We start from the raw sequence: 23,356 nt of genomic DNA, 5'->3' as shown, positions 1-23,356 counted from the left end.
GAGACAAGAGTCAAGAGAATCGAGAGCAGTTGCGCGGTGGCGGAGGAGGGACTTGATCCGGTGGAGAAGTCGGGCGACACTGTCATGGAAAAGGGAGCGCCGAAGAGAGAAATGTTGTCATCTGACAAACACACGCTCTCTCGCTGGAACGCCGCTCTGGCAAGGTGTTTCCCTATTTGGTGAAGAACCACTGCATCTTATAGTAGGCCTAAATAACAACATGTGATTTAGGTGTTTTCCGGTAAGAGCATCGCCCGACTCCTACATCGCAACAAGTCCCTCCTCTGCTAGAGCACAACCGCTCTCGCTGCTCTTGTATGTGGCCTTTACAAGGAGGTCAAGTGCCAATTCTAAAAAAGCATCAACGACCTTTGCGCCACCCCACAAGGCTTTCTTGCATAATGCTACATGGTCAGATCCTTAGCATAACGCCTTGCACGTCGAATCACGTAGTCCATTGCAAATTTGCATTGAAAATATTCGCGTATTTGCAATGAAAAATATTCGCGTATTGTTCAGGTTTGAATTATGTAATGGACTCCGTGATTCGACCTGCAGAACGATGTGCTGAGGGTCTGTGCATGTAGCATTATTTTAGGATACGTTTTGGGGTGGCGCGACGGTTGTTGATGATTTTTGAGAATTGACGTATGGCGTCCATATAGAGACAAGAGTCATGAGCATCGAGAGAAGTTGCGTGGTGGCGGAGGAGGGACTTGATACAGTGGAGAAGTCGGGCGACGCTGTCATCGGAAAAGGGAGCGCCGAAGAGAGAAATGTTGTCATCTGACCAACACACACTCTCTTGCTGGAACGCCGAACTTGCAAGGTGTTTCCCTATTTGGAGAAGAACCACTGCATCTTATAGTAGGCCTAAATGGCAACATGTGATTTAGGTGTTTTCCGGTGAGAGCGTCGCCTGCCTCCTTCATCGTATCAAGTTCCTCCTCCGCTAGAGCACAACCACTCTCGCTGCTATTGTCTGTGGCCTTTACTCGGAGCTCATGTGCCAATTCTTAAAAATCATCAACGACCTCTGCGCCACCCCACAGGGCTTTCTTGCATAATGCTACATGGACAGATCCTTAGCACAACGGTCTGCACGTCGAATCACGTAGTCCATTGCAAATTTGCAATGAAAATTTTCACGCATTAGCAATGAAAAAGTTCGCTTATTGTTTAGGTTTGAATTCTGTAATGTACTCCGCGATTCGACCTGCAGAACGATGTGCTGAGGCTCTGTGCATGTAGCATTATTCAAAGAAGATTTTTGGGGTGGTGCGACGGTCATTGATGATTTTTACGAATTCACGTATGGTGTCCGTGTAGAAACAAGAGTCAAGAGCAACGAGAACAGTTGCGCTGTTGCGGAAGAGGGACTTGATGCGGTGGAGAAGTCGGGCGACGCTCTCATCGAAAAAAGGAGTACCGAATAGAGAAATGTTGTCATCTGACCAACACACGCTCTCTCACTGGAACGCCGCAATGGCAAGGTGTTTCCCTATTTGGAGAAGAACCACTGCATCTTATTGTAGGCCTAAATAGCAACATGTGATTTAAGTGTTTTCCGATGAGAGCGTCGCCCGACTCCTACATCGCATCAAGTCCCTCCTCCGCTAGAGCACAACCGCTCTCGCTGCTATTGTCTGTGGCCTTTACACGGAGCACATGTGCCAATTCTCAAAAATCATGAACGACCTTTGCGCCACCCCACAAGGCTTTCTTGCATAATGCTACATGGACATATCCTAAGCACAACGTTTTGCACGTCGAATCACGTAGTCCGTTGCAAATTTTTAATGAAAATATTCGCGTATTTGCAATGAAAAATATTCGCGTATTGTTCAGGTTTGATTTATGTAATGGACTCCGCGATTCGACCTGTAGAACGATGTGCTGAGCCTCTGTCCATGTAGCAATATTTAAGGATGCGTTTTGGGGTGGCGCGACGGTTGTTGATGATTTTTGAGATTTGACGTATGGCGTCCATATAGAGACAAGAGTCAAGAGCATCGAGAGCAGTTGCGCGGTGGCGGAGGAGGGACTTGATACGGCGGAGAAGTCGGGCGACGCTGTCAATTGAAAAGGGAGCGCCGAAGAGAGAAATGTTGTCATCTAACCAACACACGCTCCCTCGCTGGAACGCCGCGCTGGTAAGGTGTTTCCCTATTTGGAGAAGAACCACTGCATCTTATAGTATGCCTAAATGGCAACATGCAACTTAGGTGTTTTCCGGTGAGTGCGTCGCCCGACTCCTACATCGCATCAAGTCCCTCCTCCGCTAGAGCTCAATCGCTCTCGCTGCTCTTGGCTGTGGCCTTTACAAGGAGGTCAAGTGCTAATTCTCAAAAATCATCAACGACCTTTGCGCCACCCCTCAAGGCATCCTTGCATAATGCTAAATGAACAGATCCTTAGCAGAACGTTTTGCACGTCGAATCACGTAGTCCATTGCAAATTTGCAATGAAAATATACGCGTATTTGCAATGAAAAATATTCGCGTATTGTACAGGTTTGAATTATGTAATTGACTCCGCGATTCGACCTTCAGAACGATGTGTTGAGGCTCTGTGCATGTAGCATTATTCAAAGAAAATTTTTGGGGTGGCGCGACGGTCGTTGATGATTTTTACGAATTCACGTATGGTGTCCGTGAAGAGACAAGAGTCAAGAGCAACGAGAACAGTTGCGCGGTGGCAGAGGAGGGACTTGATGCGGTGGAGATGTCGGGCGACACTCTCATCGGAAAAAGGAGCGCCGAATAGAGAAATGTTGTCATCTGACCAACACACGCTCTCTCACTGGAACGCCGCACTGGTAAGGTGTTTCCCTATTTGGAGAAGAACCACTGCATCTTATAGTAGGCCTAAATAGCAACATGTGATTTAGGTGTTTTCCGGTAAGAGCGTCGCCCGACTCCTACATCGCATCAAGTCCCTTCTCCGCTAGAGCACAACCGCTCTCGCTGCTCTTGTCTGTGGCCTTTACTCGGAGCTCATGTGCCAATTCTTAAAAATCACCAACGACCTCTGCGCCACCCCACAGGGCTTTCTTGCATAATTCTACATGGACAGATCCTTAGCACAACGTTTTGCACGTCGAATCACGTAGTCCATTGCAAATTTGCAATGAATATATACGCGTATTTAAAATGAAAAATATTCGCGTATTCTTCAGGTTTGAATTATGTAATGGACTCCGCGATTCGACCTGCAGAACGATGAGCTGAGGCTCTGTGCATGTAGCATTATTTAAGGATGCGTTTGGGGGTGGCGCGACGATTGTTGATGATTTTTGAGAATTGACGTATGGCGTCCATATAGAGACAAGAGTCAAGAGCATCGAGAGCAGTTGCGCGGTGGCGGAGGAGGGACTTGATACGGTGGAGAAGTCGGGCGACGCTGTCATCGGAAAAGGGAGCGCCGTAGAGAGAAATGTTGTCATCAGACCAACACACTTTCTCTCGCTGGAACACCGCACTGGCAACATGTTTCCCTATTTGGAGAAGAACCACTGCATCTTATAGTATGCCTAAATGGCAACATGCGACTTAGGTGTTTTCCGGTGAGAGCGTCGCCAGACTCCTACATTGCGTCAAGTCCTTCCTCTGCTAGAGCACAACTGCTCTCGCTGCTCTTGTTTGTGGCCTTTACACGGAGGCCATCCGCCAATTCTCAAATATCATTAACGACCTTTGCGCCACCCCACAATGCTTTCTGACATAATGCTACATGCACAGATCCTTAGCACAACGTTCTGCACGTCGAATCACGAATTCCATTGCAAATTTGAAATGAAAAATATTCGCGTATTGTTCAAGTTTGAATTATGTAATGGACTCCGGGATTCGACCTGCATAATGATGTGCTGAGGCTCTGTGCCTGTTGCATTATTTAAGGAAGCGTTATGGGGTGGCGCGACGGTGGTTGATGATTTTTGAAAATTGAAGGATGGCGTTCGTGTAGAGACAAGAGTCAAGAGCATCGAGAGCAGTTGCGCGGTGGCGCAAAAGGGACTTGATGCCGTGGAGAAGTCGGGTGATGCTATCATCGGAAAAGGGAGCGCCGAAGAGAGAAATGTTGTCATCTGTCCAACACACGCTCTCTCGCTGGAACGCCGCACTGGCAAGGTGTTTCCCTATTTGGAGAAGAACCACTGCATCTTATAGTAGGCCTAAATGGCAACATGTGATTAAGGTGTTTTCTGGTGAGAGCGTCGCCCGACTCCTACATCGCATTAAGTCCCTCCTCCGCTAGAGTAGAACCCCTCTCATTGCTACTGTATGTGGCCTTTACACGGAGCTCATGTGCCAATTCTCAAAAATCATCAACGACCTCTGCGCCACCCCACAAGGCTTTCTTGCATAATGCTACATGGGCAGATCCATAGCACAACGTTCTGCACGTCGAATCACGTAGTCCATGGAAAATTTGCAATGAAAATTTTCGCGTATTAGCAATGAAAAAATTCGCTTATTGTTCAGGTTTGAATTCTGTAATAGACTCCGCGATTCGACCTGCAGAACGATATGCTGAGGCTATGTGCATGTAGCATTATTCAAAGAAGAGTTTTGGGGTGGCGTGACGGTCGTTGATGATTTTTAAGAATTCACGTATGGTGTTCGTGTAGAGACAAGAGTCAAGAGCAACGAGAACAGTTGCGCAGTGGCGGAGGAGGGACTTGATGAGGTGGAGGAGTCGGGAGACGCTGTTACCGGTAAAGGGAGTGCCAAATATAGAAAGGCTGTCATCTGACCAAGAAACGCTCACTCCATTGCCAATTTGCAAAGAGAAATATTCGTGTGTTGTTTAGGTTTGAATTCTGTAATGTACTTCGTGATTCGACCTGTAGCACGGTGTGATGAGGCTCTGTGCATGTAGCATTATATAAGGAAGCTTTTTGGGGTGGCGGGACGGTCGTTGATGATTTTTGAGATTTGACGGATGACCTCCGTATAGAGACAAGAGTCAAGAGCATCGAGAGTGGTTGCGGGTTGGCTTGGGAGGGACTTGATGCAGTGGAGGAGTCGGGAGACGCTGTCGACGGAAAAGGGAGTGCCGAAGAGAGAAAGGCTGTTATCTGACAGCACACGCTCTCTCGCAGGAACGCCGCACTGGCAGGGTGTTTCCTTGTTTGGAAAAGAATCACCGCATCTTATTGTAGGCCTAAATGGCAACATGCAATTTAGGTGTTTTCCGGTGAAAGTGTCGCCAGACTCGTACATTGCATCAAGTTCCACTGTGCTAGATTACAACCGCTCTCGCTGCTCTTGTCTATGGCCTTTACACGGAGGCTATCCGCCAATTCTCAAAAATCATTAACGACCTTTGCGCCTCCCCACAAGGCTTTGTCACATAATGCTACATGCACAGATCCTTAGCACAACATTCTGCACGTCGAATCACAGAGTCCATTGCCAATTTGCAAAGAGAAATATTCGCGTGTTGTTTAGGTTTGAATTCTGTAATGTACTTCGTGATTCGACCTGTAGCACGGTGTGACGAGGCTCTGTGCAAGTAGAACTATTCAAGGAAGCTTTTTGGGGTGGTGCGACGACCGTTGATGATTTTTTCGAATTGGCGTATGGCGTCCGTGTAGAGACAAGAGTCAAGAGCATCGTGAGCAGTTGCAAGGTGGCTGAGGAGGGACTTGATGCGGTAGAGAAGTCGAGCGACGCTGTCATCGGAAAAAGAGAGCGCCTAAGTGTAAAATGTTGTCATCTGACCAACACACGCTCTCTCGCTGGAACGCCGCACTGGCAAGGTTTTTCCCTATTTGGAGAAGAACCACTGCATCTTATAGTAGGTGTAAATGGCAACATGTGGTTTAGGTGTTTTCCGGTGAGAGCGTCGCTTGACTCCTACATCGCATCAAGTCCCTCCTCCGCTAGAGCACAATCGCTCTCGCTGCTCTTGTATGTGGCCTTTACACGGAGGTCACGTGCCAATTCTCAAAAATCATCAACGACCTTTGCGCCACCCCACAAGGCTTTCTTGCATAATGCTACATGGACAAATCCTTAGTGTAAGATCAAGTTTTGATCTAGTAGTACAACTCTTATGTTTTGATGATTACAAGTTATCTTTTGAGTATGAACAATTATGGTACTCTAACGTGTTTTTCTGAGTGTGCCATTCACAGGCTCTGACCTCAATTCAATCTCACATAAATTAGAAGCACTGTGTATAAAGAGTGACCCAAGCAACGCTTTTGCAACATCTATGTTCTTTATGAACAGTAGAAATGCTTCAGAAGATCTGAAGTTATACAAGCTCTAACATGGACTCAGTCACTAGAAGCTCTAATAATCCAGAAGTTCTGACAACCAAGAAACGCTGAAGGTTCAGATGTTCTGATGGTGTAGAAGACTCTGAAGACCCAGAAGCTGAGTAGTGGAAACTCTGAAGACCATGTACTTCCCTCTGAGTTCAGAATCAGAAGATACAATGGTCAGAGGATCTGTGCTTTCCCTCTGACTCTGATCAACTGGCTTCACAAGTTCCAACATGAAGCATTCCCTTGATCAGAAGTCTCTTAGGTTTAAAGGTCAAGTCACTTTCAAAGTACAAAAGCAACTGTACCATCCTGACGACCTACCTAACGTTCTCAGCCACAGCAGAAGCTGGAATTTCCAGATCTGCCCTCCAACGGTAGCATTTCCATGCAGCGTTCAAACCCTAATCCTTGGAGTATAAATAGAGGCTGAAGTTTGAAGAATGCGGTTGGAAGAATTACATACGCGCTAGCTATACTCAAAACTTTCCAAGCATTCTTTCACCTGACGTCACTGTGTTTACAACTAGCTTTTTAGAAGCAAATCTTTTGTAAACTTTCTTTCTTAAACAGTTGTTTAGTTACCTTTAGGAGATCAAGGTTGATCGGATCCTAGAGAAGACTAAGAGAGTGAATCTTAGTGTAAGCTAAGTTAGTATATTGTTAGTCACTTGAAGGTTCAAGTGCAGTTGTAACATTTACCTGATTAGTGGATTGCCTTCATTCTAAGAAGGAAGAAATCACCTTAACGGGTGGACTGGAGTAGCTTGAGGGATTTTTCAAGTGAACCAGGATAAAATCTTTGTGTGCTTTTCTATCTCTCATCTTAAGCACTTATTTGTTCTTGAAAGATTTGCCAAAATCTTTAAGGTAGATATTTTATCTTGAAAACGTTTTTCAAACCCCCCCTTTCTACCGTTTTTCACACCTTCAATTGGCATCAGAGCTCCGGTTCTGATTTAAACACCTAACAGTGTTCAGTGATCCTGAACCTTGTGTGAAAAACCAACTATGGCCCAAGCCAATACTTCCGCTGACAACAACAACAATCAACTCAGACCACCAATCTTTGATGTGAAAAGTTTGAGTACTGGAAAGATAGAATAGAGTGTTATTTCCTTGGCACGGACCCAGATCTCTGGGATATGGTCATTGAAGGCTATACTGATCCAGTAGATGCTTCAGGAATGAAGATCCCTCGTTCGGAAATGACTGACGTTCAAAAAAAGCGTTTCAAGGATCATCACAAGGCGAAGTCTATGCTGTTCAGCTCAATATCATATATTGAGTATGAGAAGATCTCTGACAAGGAAACGGAAAAATCCATCTTTGATTCCTTGGTCATGACGCATGAAGGAAATGAAGAGGTCAAGGAAACCAAGGCTCTTGCTCTCATACAACAATATGAGCAGTTTAAGATGGAATCTGGTGAAACCATTGTGGAGATGTACTCAAGGTTTCAAACTCTGATTGCTGGAATCAGAGTGCTAAACAAGAGTTACTCTACTGGCGATCATGTCAAGAAGATCATCAGAAGTTTTCCTAAGGAGTGGAGAGCGTTTGTCACTGCATTAAAACTCTCCAGGAATCTGAACTCGTTGAAGCTTGAAGAACTTGTGAGTCATCTCAGAAGCCATGAGATTGAACTCAAAGAGGACAAGCCGCAAAAGAAAGACAAATCTATTGCTCTTAAGTCAAAGTCTGACAAAGCGAAAGCTTATCAGGCACAAGAGGAAGATTCCTCTGAAGAGCTATCAGATGCGTCTGAAGATGAAGAGCTATCTCTTTTCACAAAGAGATTAAGCAAACTCTGGAGGAACAAACACAACAAAGGAAAAGGACCAAAGAAAAGTTCAGGAAGATATGAGTCTTCATCTGGTCAGAAGAAATCATCTGCAAAGGAAGTCACTTGCTTCGAGTGCAAGGAATCTGGACACTACAAGAGTGACTGTCCCAAGCTAAATAAGGACAAGAAACCAAGAAGAGTCTTTAAGAAGAAAGCTCTCGTGACCTTTGATGCAACTGACTCTGATGAAGCTGAGTCAGAAGAAGATGGAGCTGTGGAGGCTCTGATGGCTACCACCAGCAGAGGTGCTGAAGCCTCAGATGATGACTCAGACTCAGAAAATGACGATGAGGTATTCTCTAATTTTTCTCCATCTGAGCTAAGAACTGCTTTATCTGAAATAATGGAGAAACATGATATTCTAGTAAGTAAATATAGAGAACTTAAAAAGAAACATGTTGTTAAAATGAGTCCCTCAGATGTTCATGAGAAGTCAGTCTCTGAACTCATGGAAGAAAACTATACTCTGGTTAATGATAACAATGTTCTTCGTGCTAAGAATGCTGTGCTAGAAGATCAACTTGCATCATCTGACGTTAAGTATGAGGCAAAATACGAGAAAGCGTTTCAAAGGTTCCTTGCCAAGGGCATAGATAGAAGTCTTATGGCTTCAATGATCTATGGCATAAGCAAAAATGGGAACAACGGCCTTGGCTACTCTCAATCCATGAGAGATGAGTCATCTGAGCCCAAACGCGAACCTTTGCATAAGCATTTTGTTCCCGCTGGCACTATCATCCCAGAAAAGGTTACACCGAAAGTGGTAAAACCTAAGGGAAAGTTTAAACTTGACATGTCTAAGTATTACAATCGAGTTCCTATGCATTATCCACCTGTTGCACCCAAAGTTCCAAGAACTTCTGGGAAAACTAACAAGAAAGGACCCAAGATATGGGTACCTAAGACAATGATTATCCCTGTTGCAGACATCTTATGCAGCTCAGTTAAGACACCTGTCATGGTACCTGGACAGTGGATGCTCGCGACACATGACGGGCATAAAGTCTATATTCCAAAAGCTTGTACCGCTTAAGTCAGGGGGAGGCGTTGGCTTTGAAGGAAACCAGAAGGGAAAAATTGTTGGAAAAGGTTCCATAGGAGATGGAAAAATTCCAGTTATCAATGATGTACTTCTGGTGGAAGGATTATTGCATAACTTGCTCTCCATAAGTCAAATTGCTGACAAAGGTTATGATGTAATCTTTAATCAAACCGGCTGCAAAGCTGTCAGTCAAACTGATGGAACTGTCTTGTTTTCTGGGAAGAGAAAGAAATGATATTTACAAAATCAAATCTTCTGAACTGCTATCTCAGAAGGTCAAGTGTCTCATGTCAGTAAATGATGAGCAATGGATCTGGCACAGACGCCTAGGACATGCAAGCCTCAAGAAGATATCTCAACTCAGCAAGCTAAATCTCGTCAGAGGATTGCCTCGTCTGAAATATTCATCAGAGGCTCTGTGTGAAGCTTGTCAGAAGGGAAAATTCACCAAGAAACCTTTTAAAGCAAAAAATGTGGTATCTACAACAAGGCCCCTTGAGCTACTTCACATTGATCTCTTTGGACCAGTGAAAACTGAATCCATTGGAGGAAAGAAGTATGGGTTAGTTATTGTAGATGACTATAGCAGGTGGACATGGGTAAAGTTTCTAAGGCATAAAGATGAAACACATACTATATTTACCAACTTGATTACTCAAGTTCAGAAGGAGTTCCAAACCTCAGCGATTACTGTCAGAAGTGATCATGGTGGAGAATTTGAAATCAAAGCTTTTGAAGAATTGTTCAACTCTCAAGGAATCTCTCACAACTTCTCCTGTCCTCGCACTCCCCAACAAAATGGAGTTGTTGAAAGAAAGAACAGAACACTTCAGGAGATGGCTCGCACCATGATGCAAGAATCAAGTATGGCCAAGCACTTCTGGGCAAAAGCAATCAACACTGCTTGCTACATCCAAAACAGAATCTCCATCAGACCTATTCTGGAAAAGACTCCTTATGAGCTATGAAAAAGAAGACAACCAGACATTTCCTACTTCCATCCCTTCGGAAGTACTTGCTACATGCTCAATACTAAGGAGCATTTGGGTAAATTCGATTCCAAAGCTTTAAAATGCTATTTTCTTGGATATTCTGAAAGATCTAAAGGCTTTAGAATTTATAATATTATTCATCAAACTGTTGAGGAATCTATTCAAATTAGATTTGATGATAAGCTTGGCTCAGAAAAGTCAAAGCTGTTTGAAAGATTTGCAGATTTAAGCATTGATTGTTCGGAAGCAAATCAACCAAAGACTAGCTCAGAGGATATTGCTCCAGAGGAAGAAGCACCAGAAGCTGCTCCAACAACCTCTGATCAGTTTCAGAAGAAGAAAAGAATAGCCGTCTCTCATCCAGAAGAACTGATTATCGGCAACAAAGATGCTCCCGTCAGAACCAGGTCAATGCTCAAACCTTCAGAAGAAAGTCTTCTGAGTCTGAATGGACTTGTCTCTCTCATTGAGCCCAAATCAGTTGATGAAGCTCTTGAGGACAAAGGCTGGATTCTAGCAATGAAAGAAGAGCTAGATCAGTTCACCAAGAATGACGTATGGACTTTAATGCCAAAACCCAAAGGCCTCCATGTCATTGGAACCAAGTGGGTATTTAGAAACAAGTTGAATGAGAAAGGAGAAGTAGTCAGAAACAAGGCAAGGCTAGTTTCTCAAGGCTACAGCCTGCAGGAAGGAATAGACTACACAGAAACATTTGCTCCAGTAGCAAGACTAGAAGCAATCAGACTGTTGATCTCCTTCTCAGTAAGTCACAACATAATTCCACATCAGATGGATGTTAAGAGTGCCTTCTTAAATGGATTCATATCAGAGGAAGTCTACGTTCATCAACCCCCAGGCTTTGAAGATGAAAAGAACCCAGACCATGTCTTCAAGTTGAAGAAATCACTCTATGGTCTGAAGCAAGCTCCCAGAGCATGGTATGAGAGACTCAGCTCATTCCTTCTGGAAAACGAGTTTGTAAGGGGTAAAGTAGATACAACTCTTTTTTGCAAAACTTACAAAGATGATATCTTAGTTGTGCAAATTTACGTTGATGATATTATATTTGGTTCTGCTAATCAATCTCTATGCAAAGAATTCTCTAAGATGATGCAGGCTGAATTTGAGATGAGTATGATGGGAGAACTCAAGTACTTTCTGGGAATACAAGTTGATCAAACACCAGAAGGAACATATATCCATCGGAGCAAGTACACTAAAGAACTTCTGAAGAAATTCAATATGCTGGAATCTACAGTGGCCAAGACTCCAATGCATCCTACATGCATTCTGGAGAAAGAAGATGAAAGTGGTAAAGTATGTCAAAAGCTCTATCGTGATATGATAGGTTCACTTCTATACTTAACCGCATCTAGGCCAGATATATTATTTAGTGTTCACTTATGTGCTCGTTTCCAATCAGATCCAAGGGAAACCCACTTAACTGCTGTTAAGAGGATCCTAAGGTATCTGAAAGGTACCACTAACCTTAGCTTGATGTATAAGAAAACATCACAGTATAAGCTTTCAGGTTATTGTGATGCTGATTATGCTGGAGATAGAACAGAGAGAAAAAGCACTTCTGGAAATTGTCAATTTCTGGGAAGCAATTTAGTCTCATGGGCAAGCAAGAGGCAATCAACAATTTCTCTATCAACTGCAGAGGCAGAATATATCTCAGCAGCAATATGCAGCACCCAGATGCTCTGGATGAAACATCAGCTGGAGGACTATCAGATCCTTGAGAGCAATATCTCAATCTATTGTGATAACACTGCTGCAATATCATTGAGTAAAAATCCTATCTTACATTCAAGGGCAAAGCACATTGAGGTAAAGTATCACTTTATTAGAGATTATGTACAAAAGGGCGTACTTCTTCTGAAGTTTGTTGATACTGACCATCAATGGGCAGATATCTTTACAAAGCCCTTAGCAGAGGATAGATTTAATTTTATTCTGAAAAATCTAAATATGGACTTTTGTCCAGAGTGAAGATGGATCAGAACCTCTGACTATGATACTTCTTGATCAGAAGATGTCTAGTCCAGAAGGTAACTCCATCAGAGTGTATGTACCCATTGGTGCTGACTCTGAAGCTGAGACAGTAACACGTGTGTCAGTATCTCTGATGCATAGTTCCTTGTGCCCCTGTGACAGTCTGTCATGATAAGTGTAGATGTGCTTCTCTCCTGCGTGTGATATGTGTATTTACTGTTACTATCATGTCTTTAATTTTCAACCGTTGATCTTAAAATGCTTTTTGAATCTACAACGGTTATTTGACAAAACCCACTATACACACACGATCTCCTACACTTTCGGTTTTTACTCTCTCTCTTCTGTTTTTTTTTCAAAACCGCTTTCCCACGATCTCTCTCGCTCTCTATTCATCTTCAACCCTCATCTTCTACCCAAAACCTTCATCCGCTCCAACAATGGTGAGACAAACCAGAAATGAAGCCGCTGAAGCAACAAGTTTCCCTCACATGGTAGTGGGTCAAGCTACAGGCCAAATGGGTCCTGAAGCTCCTAGTCAACGTCAAGCTCAAGAGCAAGTCATTCCGATTGCAGAACGGGGCTGTGCCGTTCATTGTGTGTATGCTCCTGAAGAACTTCAAGTATTGGCAGAATGGAGATTCGACCTCGACAATCTTGCTGTAAATGGGTATGATCTTCGTCCTGAAGTCCGTGTTCAAGGCTGGGAAAATTACTTCAACAGGCTTCGAGGACCGGTGTACGACAAATTGATCAAGGAATTCTGGAAGCACGCTGACTGCGATGACACTCAGGTGGTATCCCACATTCTTGGAAGGAGGATCATAATTACAGAGAAGTCATTTGTGAACCTACTGGGTGCAGAGACTGCACATGGATATCGATTTCAACTCACTGAATCGAAGCTGAAACCCAAAACGAAGGATGAGACCAACAAGGCCCTGTACACCACATATAAACCGGGCAAAACTGATTACAAGGTGTTGGATCTTCATCCCAAGCTCAGAATCTGGCACAAGATTCTGCTGCACTGTATCAACCAGAGGCCAAAGGGCAGTTCCCCAGATTACATCAATTTCAGCCAGAAGGCGATGCTGTTCTTCATCCAAGCCAAGCAGAAGATCTGCCTTCCCTACTTCCTGTTCTCTTACTTAAAGGAGTGTATCAAGAAGTCCAGAACTACTGCCTCCATCAAGTCAGCAATCAAGTATATCCCTTTTGGGAGGTTGCTATCAGATCTCTTCATTGAGAGCAACCTGGTGCAAGATCTGATCAATGCTGGATGTGTAGAGGATTTGACCACCATTGTCAGTGATGTCTTCACTGCAAATTCTCTGAAGAAGATGGGGTTAGTCCAGAAGAAAATTGCCCCAGCTCATGAAGATACATCTTCTGAAATCAGAAAGAGAAGGGTGCCTCTGAATGACTACCCTCTGTGGACACAAGCTGACAACCCTGAAGCTATTAGGTGCTATGTTGAAGACCTAAGGGCTCAAGGCTTTGAAATTGATCTAGATGAATTCTTCCGAAGAATGCCGCCAGCTCAAGAGTTTGACTCTCCTCGCAAGAGGAAAGTTCAGAGGAAGATGGTCTTAGAAGAATCCTCTGAGGAATCTGATGGCCCTCAGAAGAAGAAGAAGAAGGCTGACCAGCCAAAGAGGAAACATGATGAAACCAGCAAGTCAGATGATGGTAATGATGGTAATGATGGTGATAATGATGGTGGTCCTTCTCCTCCCAAGAAGAAGAAGAAACAAGTCAGACTTGTGGTGAAGCCTACAAGGGTGGAACCTGCTGCTCAAGTGATCAGAAGGATTGAGACTCCTGTCAGGGTGACTCGGTCTTCAGCACGATCATCAAGTAAGTTTGCTATTGCTTCTGATGATGATTTAGATACATTTGATGCACTCCCCATCTCTGCTATGCTGAAACATACCTCCAACCCACTCACTCCTATCCCAGAGTCCCAACCAGCCACACAAACCACTTCACCACCCAATTCACCAAGGTCTTCATTTTTCCAACCTTCTCCAAATGAAGCACCTCTCTGGAATATGCTTCAGAACCAACCTACCGGACCCTCTGATCCAACCTCACCTATTACCATCCAATATAACCCATTAACTTCTGAACCCATCATCCCTGATCAACCAGAACTCAACCAACCAGAACCTAAATCCAGAACTTCTGATCACTCTGTCCCCAGAGCTTCAGAACGTCTGGCTGCCAGAACCACTGATACAGATTCATCAAGTGTCTTTACTCCTGTCTCTTTTCCAATCAATGTTGCTGATTCCTCTCCCTCCAACAACTCTGAATCCATTAGAAAATTCATGGAGGTTAGAAAAGAAAAGGTGTCTACCCTAGAAGAGTATTACCTCACCTGTCCAAGCCCTAGGAGATATCCTGGACCTAGACCCGAACGTCTAGTTGACCCAGATGAACCTATCTTGGCCAATCCCTTACATGAGCCAGACCCTTTGGCTCAACAGGCTCAACCTGACCCTGTGCAACAAGAGCAAGTTCAACCAGAACCAGCACAATCTGTGTCTAACCACTCCTTGGAACCTCTGAACCTCACCTTGGAACCTCTGAACCAAATGCTCAAATGTTTAACATTGGTTCTCCTCAAGGTGTCTCTGAGGCAAACAGCAGCAACCATCCAACCTCTCCTGAACCCAACCTATCCATCATTCCCTACACTCACCTAAGACCAACCTCCCTGTCTGAGTGCATCAGTGTGTTTAATTATGAAGCTTTACTGATGATTCGCAATGTCAAAGGACATACTGATCTGAGTGAGAGTCCTGACTCTGTTGCTGAGGAATGGGATAATCTGAGTACTTGGTTAGTGGCTCAGGTTCCTGCTATGATGAGTCTTCTCATTGCTGAAAAGGATCAGAGGATCCAGGCTGCAAAGCAAAGGTTTGCAAGAAGAGTGGCTCTTCATGAACAAGAACAAAGACATAAGCTTCTTGCAGCTATTGAAGAGGCCAAAAGAAAGAAAGAACAGGCAGAAGAAGCTGCACGTCAAGCAGCAGCTCAAGCTGAACAAGCCCGATTAGAGGCAGAACGACTTGAAGCTGAGGCTGAAGCCCTTAGATGCCAAGCACTTGCACCAGTAGTGTTCACTCCTGCTGCTTCTGCTTCCATTCCAGCTCCTCAAGCTGCTCAGAATGTTCCTTCCAGTTCTACTCAGTCAAGCTCGTCCAGACTCGACACCATGGAACAACGTCTTGACACTCATGAATCCATGCTAATTGAAATGAAGCACATGATGATGGAACTTCTGCGTCGATCTGATAAACCCTAGTTTTAGGATCTCTTCGTTTGTCTTTTCCTTGTTCTATTTTGTTAACTTCTGTTTCTTTTTCTTTAGTTATTCTACTTTGTTCGTTTGTGATTATCTATGCATATCTATATATATATATATATTTTTTTTTCACATATGTTTGCAAAAATCTTTTTATTCATAATCTTTTTATGTTTACATCATACTTTCTTTTCCTAAAGTCTAGAATGGAGGATCCTTCCTCATTCTCCTGCACTCCTGGCGCTGCTCTGACCTCTCCCTCTCCAGACGATCCAGTGAATACTGGATGTTGTTGAGATTGACGATCTGGTCATCCCTCTCCAGAATTTCTTCTGAAGTCTTGAGCTTCTTTTCTATGATTTCTTTCTCTTCCAGCAGCTTTAGTTCAAGCTGGCTGAGTTCCTGCACTTCCTCCACGAAGGCCAGGAATTCCTTCAAGTCATTATTCAACTCTGGACGCAGGTCCTCCTCCAGCAGTGTTTTTGTTAGCTCTGCAATGGTTTTTGTACCCTCTGGATGCCTTATGTTCAGGAACAAGTCCTCCTCAAAGGCCTTCCTTCTGAGCTATTCAAGTGCTTCCCTGTATGATGCCATTTTTTTTCAAATTGATCGAGTTGTGAAGCTTACCCTCTTTCTCCATCGCTTTTTATAGGCTTAACTTTCTCTCTGAAAGTTAATGCTTCTTCAGTTTCTCGAGGTTAAGTTCTTGGTAACTGACCCCTTTCTTTACTCCCTTGGCCGGTGGTAAACGTTCTCCTTTTGCATTAACTCTTCCCTTTAATTCACCTTGTACTTCAAGCTAAGTTTTTCACACCCCAAGCTTTTTGCTTATGACAAAAAGGGGGAGTACAACCCAGTTTTTGATGTGTAAGATGTGTTAGTGTGATTATTTTTCTTTTGGAGAATTTAAGAGTTCCTCTTTTATGACCATAGATGTGTCACTGGGCAAATACAAGGAATACATTTCACTTCTTCTGAAGTGATTTTAGTTTGACTCTGACCCAAGACTCTGATACCTTGTCCGTTGACTCTGAATACTTATGCGCTCTGATTATTCTTATTTATCTATGTCATAAGTTTTTCACTCTGAACTCTTATATTATTTAGCTCAGAATCTAGACTTTTCTAACGTTTTCATCAAGTATTAGATTTAGGGGGAGCTATGCTCAGAATCAAGCTGTGACTTGGATTCAGAATGAGCAAGATAAACTATTCACATCAGGATAAGTCATATTCTATATCTCTAAACTCTGAGTGAATTCAGTTTATTGTTTAAGAATTGTTCATCAAAATCTTAGTTTTGTCATCATCAAAAAGGGGGAGATTGTAAGATCAAGTTTTGATCTAGTAGTACAACTCTTATGTTTTGATGATTACAAGTTATCTTTTGAGTATGAACAATTATGGTACTCTAACGTGTTTTTCTGAGTGTGCCATTCACAGACTCTGACCTCAATTCAATCTCACATAAATCAGAAGCATTGTGTATAAAGAGTGACCCAAGCAACGCTTTTGCAACATCTATGTTCTTTATGAACAGTAGAAATGCTTCAGAAGATCTGAAGTTATACAAGCTCTGACATGGACTCAGTCACTAGAAGCTCTGATAATCCAGAAGTTCTGACAACCAAGAAACGCTGAAGGTTCAGATGTTCTGATGGTGTAGAAGACTCTGAAGACCCAGAAGCTGAGTAGTGGAAGCTCTGAAGACCATGTACTTCCCTCTGAGTTCAGAATCAGAAGATACAATGGTCAGAGGATCTGTGCTTTCCCTCTGACTCTGATCAACCGGCTTCACAAGTTCCAACATGAAGCATTCCCTTGATCAGAAGTCTCTTAGATTTAAAGGTCAAGTCACTTTCAAAGTACAAAAGCAACTGTACCAACCTGACGACCTACCTAACGTTCTCAGCCACAGCAGAAGCTGGAATTTCCAGATCTGCCCTCCAACGGTAGCATTTCCATGCAGCGTTCAAACTCTAATCCTTGGAGTATAAATAGAGGCTGAAGTTTGAAGAATGCGGTTGGAAGAATTACATACGCGCTAGCTATACTCAAAACTTTCCAAGCATTCTTTCACCTGACCTCACTGTGTTTACAACTAGCTTTTTAGAAGCAAATCTTTTGTAAACTTTCTTTCTTAAACAGTTGTTTAGTTACCTTTAGGAGATCAAGGTTGATCGGATCCTAGAGAAGACTAAGAGAGTGAATCTTAGTGTAAGCTAAGTCTGTGTATTGTTAGTCACTTGAAGGTTCAAGTGCAGTTGTAACATTTACCTGATTAGTGGATTGCCTTCATTCTAAGAAGGAAGAAATCACCTTAACGGGTGGACTGGAGTAGCTTGAGGGATTTATCAAGTGAACCAGGATAAAATCTTTGTGTGCTTTTCTATCTCTCATCTTAAGCACTTATTTGTTCTTGAAAGATTTGCCAAAATCTTTAAGGTAGATATTTTATCTTGAAAACGTTATTCAAACCCCCCCCCCTTTCTACCGTTTTTCACATCTTCACTTAGCACAACGTTCTACACGTCAAATCATGTAGTCAATTGCAAATTTGCAATGAAAATATTCACGTATTTGCAATGAAAAATATTCGCGTATTTTTCAGATTTGAATTATGTAATGGACTCCGCAATTCGACCTGCAGAACGATGTGCTGAGGCTCTGTGCATGTAGCATTATTCAAGGAAGCCTTTTGGGGTGGCGCGACAGTAATGCTACATGCACAGATACTTAGCACAGCATTTAGCACGTCGAATCACGGAGTCTATTGCAAATTTGCAATAAAAAGTATTCGCGTGTAGTTCAGGTTTGAATTCTGTAATGGACTTCGCGATTCGACCTATAGAAAGGTGTGATAAGCCTCTGTGCATGTTGCATTATTTAAGGAAGTGTTATGGGGTGACGCGACGGTCGTTGATGATTTTTAAAAATCGACGGATAGCCTTCACATAGAGACAAGAGTCAAGAGCATCGAGAGCGGTTGCGCTGATGCGGTGGAGAAGTCGGGCAACGTTGTCATCGAAAAAGGGAGTGCCGAAGAGAGAAATGTTGTCATCTGACCAACAAACGCTCTCTCACTGGAATGCCGCACTGGCAAGGTGCTTCCTTGTTTGGAGAAGAACCATCGCATCTTATAGTAGGTCTAAATGGCTACATGTTATTTAGGTGTTTTCTGGTGAAAGTGTCGCCCGACTTCTACATCGCATCAAGTCCCTCCTCCGCCAGAGCACAACGACTGTCACTGCTCGTGTCTGTAGCCTTTACACAGAGGCCAACCGCCAATTATCAAAAATCATCAACGACCTTTGTGCCACCCTACAATGCTTTCTTACATAATGCTACATGCACAAATCCTTAGCACAACGCTCTGCACGTCGAATCACGAAGTCCATTGCAAATTTGCAATGAAAACTATTCTCGTATTGTTCAATTTTGAATTATATAGTGGACTCCGCGATTCGACCTGGAGAACGGCGTGATGAAGCTCTGTGCATGTTGCATTATTTAAGGAAGAGTTATGAGGTGGCGCGACGGTGGTTTATGATTTTTGAGAATTGACGGATGGCCTCCATGTAGAGACAAGAGTCAAGAGCATGGAGAGCGGTTGCGCGAGGGCGGTGGAGGGACTTGATGCCGTGGAGAAGTCGGGTGATGTTGATATCTGACCAACACACGCTCTCTAGCTGGAACGCCGCACTGGCAAGGTGTTTTCCTGTTTGGAGAAGAACCACCGCATCTTATAGTAGGTCTAAATGGCTACATGCTATTTAGGTGTTTACTGGTGAGAGCGTCGTCCAACTGCTACATCGCATCAAGTCCCTCCTCCGCCAGAGTACAACCGCTGTCGCTGCTCTTGTCTAAGGCCTTTACACGGAGGCCAACCGCCAATTATACAAAATCATCAACGACCTTTGTGCCACCCCACATTCCTTTCTTGCATATTGCTACATGCACAGATCCTTAGCACAACGTTCTGCACGTCGAATCATATAGCCCATGGCAAATTTGCAAACAAAAATATTCGCGTGTTGTTTAGTTTTGAATTTTGTAATGGACTCCGCGATTAGACCTGTTGAACGGTGTAATGAGGCTCTGTGCATGAAGCATTATTCAAGGATGTGTTGTAGGCTGGCACGACGGTCGCGCGGTGAATGAGACTAGAGTCTAGGGCATCGAGAGCGGTTGCACGGTGGCGGAGGAGGGAGTTGATGCGGTGAATGAGTCTGGTGACGCTGTCACCAGAAAAGTGGGTGCCGAAGAGAGAAAGGTTTTCATCAGACCAACACACGCTCTCTTGCTGGAACGCCGCACTAGCAAGGTATTTCCTTGTTTTGAGAAGAACTACCGCATCTTATAGTAGGCCTAAATGGCAACATGCGACTTAGGTGTTTTACGGTGAGAGCGTCGGTCGACTCCTACATCGCATCAAGTCCCTCCTCCGCCAGAGCACAATCGCTCTCGCAGCTCTTGTCTGTGGTCTGTACATGGAGGTCATCCGCCAATTCTTAAAAATCATAAACGACCTTGCGCCACCCCACAAGGCTTTCTTGCTTTATGCTACATGCACAAATCCTTAGCACAACGTTCTACAAGTCGAATCAGGGAGTCCATTGCAAATTTGCAATGAAAAATATTCGCGTGTTGTTCAGTTTTGAATTTTGTAATGGACTCCGCGATTCGACCTGGAGAACGGTGTGATGAGGATCTGTGCTTGTTACATTATTTAAGGAAGCGTTTTGGGGTGGCGCAACGGTCGTTGATGATTTTTGAAAATCGACAGATGGTCTCCGTGTAGAGACAAGAGTCAAGAGCATCGAGAGCGGTTGCACGGTGGCAGAGGAGTGACTTGATGCGGTGGAGGAGTCCGGTGACGCTGTCATCAGAAAAGTGGGTGCCGAAGAGAGAAAGGTTGTCATCTGACCAACACACGCTCTCTCGCTGGAACGCCGCACTGGCAAGGTGTTTCCTTGTTTGGTGAAGAATCACCACATCTTATAGTTGGCCTAAATAGCAACATGCGATTTAGGTGTTTTCCAGTCAGAGCGTCGCCCGATTCCTACATCGTATCAAGTCCCTCCTCCGCTAGAGCACAATCGAACTCGCAGCTCTTGTCTGTGGCCTTCACATGGAGGTCATCCGCCAATTCTCAAAAATCATCAACGACCTTTGCGTCACCCCACAAGGCTTTCTTGCATCATGCTACATGCACAGATCCTTAGCACAACGTTCTCAAAAATGGTCGCTGATGATTTTTGAGAATTGGAGGATGGCCTCTGTGTAGAGGCTAGAGTCAAGAGCAGCGAGAGCGGTTGTGCGGTGGCGGATGAGGGACTTGATGTGGGGGAGGAGTCGGTCGACGCTCTCAGTGAAAAAGGGAGTGCCGAAGAGAGAAAGGCTATTATGTGACCATAATCGCTAGTAAAGCCTTTACCGACCAGCAATACAATGGCGGAGATACAGGTGCCGGTAAACGTGGTTGCGGCCATTTTTATTGCGGTTAAAGGCAATATTTATTGCCGGTAAAACTGCTTTTTGTTATATTGTAGTCTAATGTTTAAGTGTCTTATATTATCTTTTTGGGTCTAAGATCTTCTCTTGATAGTAATATAAAATTTGTTTTATAATACCAAAAGAAACAATCAATGCCATTTGGTTAGACTATCAAACCTGAATCATGAGATCATTTTATAAGGGACGCAGGGGAAGCGCGTGAGTATCCGGGAGATGAGAAAAACTGCGACACGTAGTTCATGGGTGCGGAAGGTTTTGGAGATGATCGTGGAGAGATTGTAGCTTTGAATGGCATTGGCCTTCCCTGCTTCCATTTTTGTCCCCCTTTCTGGAACAGAGTTCGACTTGTTATTTTATTTTACTAAGATTTTAATAAATTTATGCTAATTCTGAAAATTCAAGTGTGTATGAAACTATGAATGTTAATTTTTGTTTATTTTTATTTGCATGATCAATTCTAAGTTTAGAGTATTGTTAATTATTTTAGATTTGAAATGTAGAGAATGGTCATTCGTCCCCCAGTAATGCCCGTATGCCATTGGCCACCTCGGGGCGTATAATCAGGGTATTTCAATGTTTATACATGATTCATATTCTTATTATTTTTAGGATTAGCTTTTCCTTAGGCTAATTAATTATTGATATGGTAACTAACTTGTGCTGAACACAGACAAATGATGATTTATTTGAGTTGATATATGCAAAGTTTCTGTTAGAAACTAGATACTCGAGTTTCGATCAAGCTGGCTGCTGCTGCCAGACTTATCCATGTTTCCTGACTTGAATTGTAAGATTTTCTTTCTTCCTACCCCAACTTTCTTTTGAATTGATTTTTTTTCCACCATGGCTCGATGCCCTATCAGTCTAATGAAGTGTAAATGGACAGTATCCTCATGTTTTTCAAGATTCGATCAACAGCAGAGATATTGAATTGCTTATCCTCATGTTTTTCATGAAATGCTTTGTGAAACTTTTAATGGAGAGTGACGTTAAAATAATTTATTTAAAAACTAGCTCCTTGTCAACGTTGATATTTATTTTTCTGTTATAAGGAAAATGTTCAAATCAATTCAAATACTACCTTAGTTTCTGGTCTTTTACCCATATAGCAGATCATATACTATAGTTTTTTTTCAGTTCAAATGCTACATTAGTTCTTTCCTCATCAAGAAAAATGCAACAACACAAGGCTCCACTTCAAGTTGTGATGTTCATGATCTTTACTTGTACATCTAAATGAAAATGTAAGATTTGGGATTTTTTTTTTAAACTGAAAATATTATTGAAAGGAAGAATTACATGAGAACAAACCCTCTTATAAAAATGGTCAATTCAAAACCAAATCCAGACAAATAGACATGACATGTCTCGTCCTCTATTGTGCAAAATACTTGAAGATGAACCTCATTAAACCTTCCTAGAAAAAACCTAGTGGAAAAAACCCTAGTGAACGAAAAAGAGTACTCAATCCCAAGTATGGACCTCATAAACAACCAAGAAAATATACCAACCCAGCTAGTACAAAAACTGTTACAAACTACATAGCTCGCATAACAGTTTTTACAACACAACAAACTTGAATATATCGATATCCAACTTATAACGAATCTCAATATAATTTTTACAAAAACTGAATGACAATTCAATACTAAGGTCCTCTAATGTATGAGCAAAAATGTGCATGTGGATGGAAACCCTTGTACAATTGATTTTGAAGTCATAATCAATTCTCGGAAGAAGCTTGGGTAAGTCATTTATGGGTTTCCCAATTGAGTGCACAGGTCACTTTCCATTGATTCTCTCTATCACAGTGATGAAACCCTGAGGGCCATGCATTCCATTTCCAATTACTACCATGCTAGAAAACAGTTACTTGTTCATTGATGCCCCAGGCAGCACCACAACCTTATCATCCTCACCTTTCTCAAGAATATCCACCCCGATCCGCAAATCCTTCATCATATACCCAACACCCGCACGTCCCCAATTCTTCTCAATCATTCTCTCCCCAAACAAATCCAGAGCTTTAGACCCTGCAGCCCCACGTCTGATTTCCCCCAAAAACTGCTTCAAATCAAGCCCAGCCTTGTCTACAAACACCAAACCTTCACTCAAACCAACCAAATTCAAAGGGAAGGTGATCTGATTCACAATTTTGCAGCTCTGCCCACAACCAGCTTGACCCATGTAGGTAACTGTTAACCCAAAATTTGGCTTAAGGTTTGTCGACACAAGCTTGTCGAAAATTGGTCTAGGAGGAGCCAGAAAAATACAAGTTAAGTTGATTGCAGAATTCGACAAACATGATGCTTGAAGCAGTTATGAGAAAAGCAGGCAGTTGTGAGCACGTGCAAAAAACCATGATGCAACA

At 43.1% G+C, this 23,356-nt stretch overlaps 1 pseudogene; it reads right to left on the bottom strand.

The window, feature by feature from the left end:
- Nucleotides 1-22,739: 22,739 nt before the first annotated feature.
- LOC130736189 (probable 3-hydroxyisobutyrate dehydrogenase-like 3, mitochondrial) overlaps nt 22,740-23,356 on the bottom strand; it is a 35,518-nt pseudogene continuing 34,901 nt past the window's right edge.

The sequence above is a fragment of the Lotus japonicus genome, chromosome 2 (genome assembly GCF_012489685.1).
Source record: "Lotus japonicus ecotype B-129 chromosome 2, LjGifu_v1.2".
NCBI lineage: Eukaryota > Viridiplantae > Streptophyta > Magnoliopsida > Fabales > Fabaceae > Lotus > Lotus japonicus.
The sequence above is the reverse complement of the archived record's forward strand: the minus strand, read 5'-3'. Positions and strand labels throughout refer to the sequence as shown.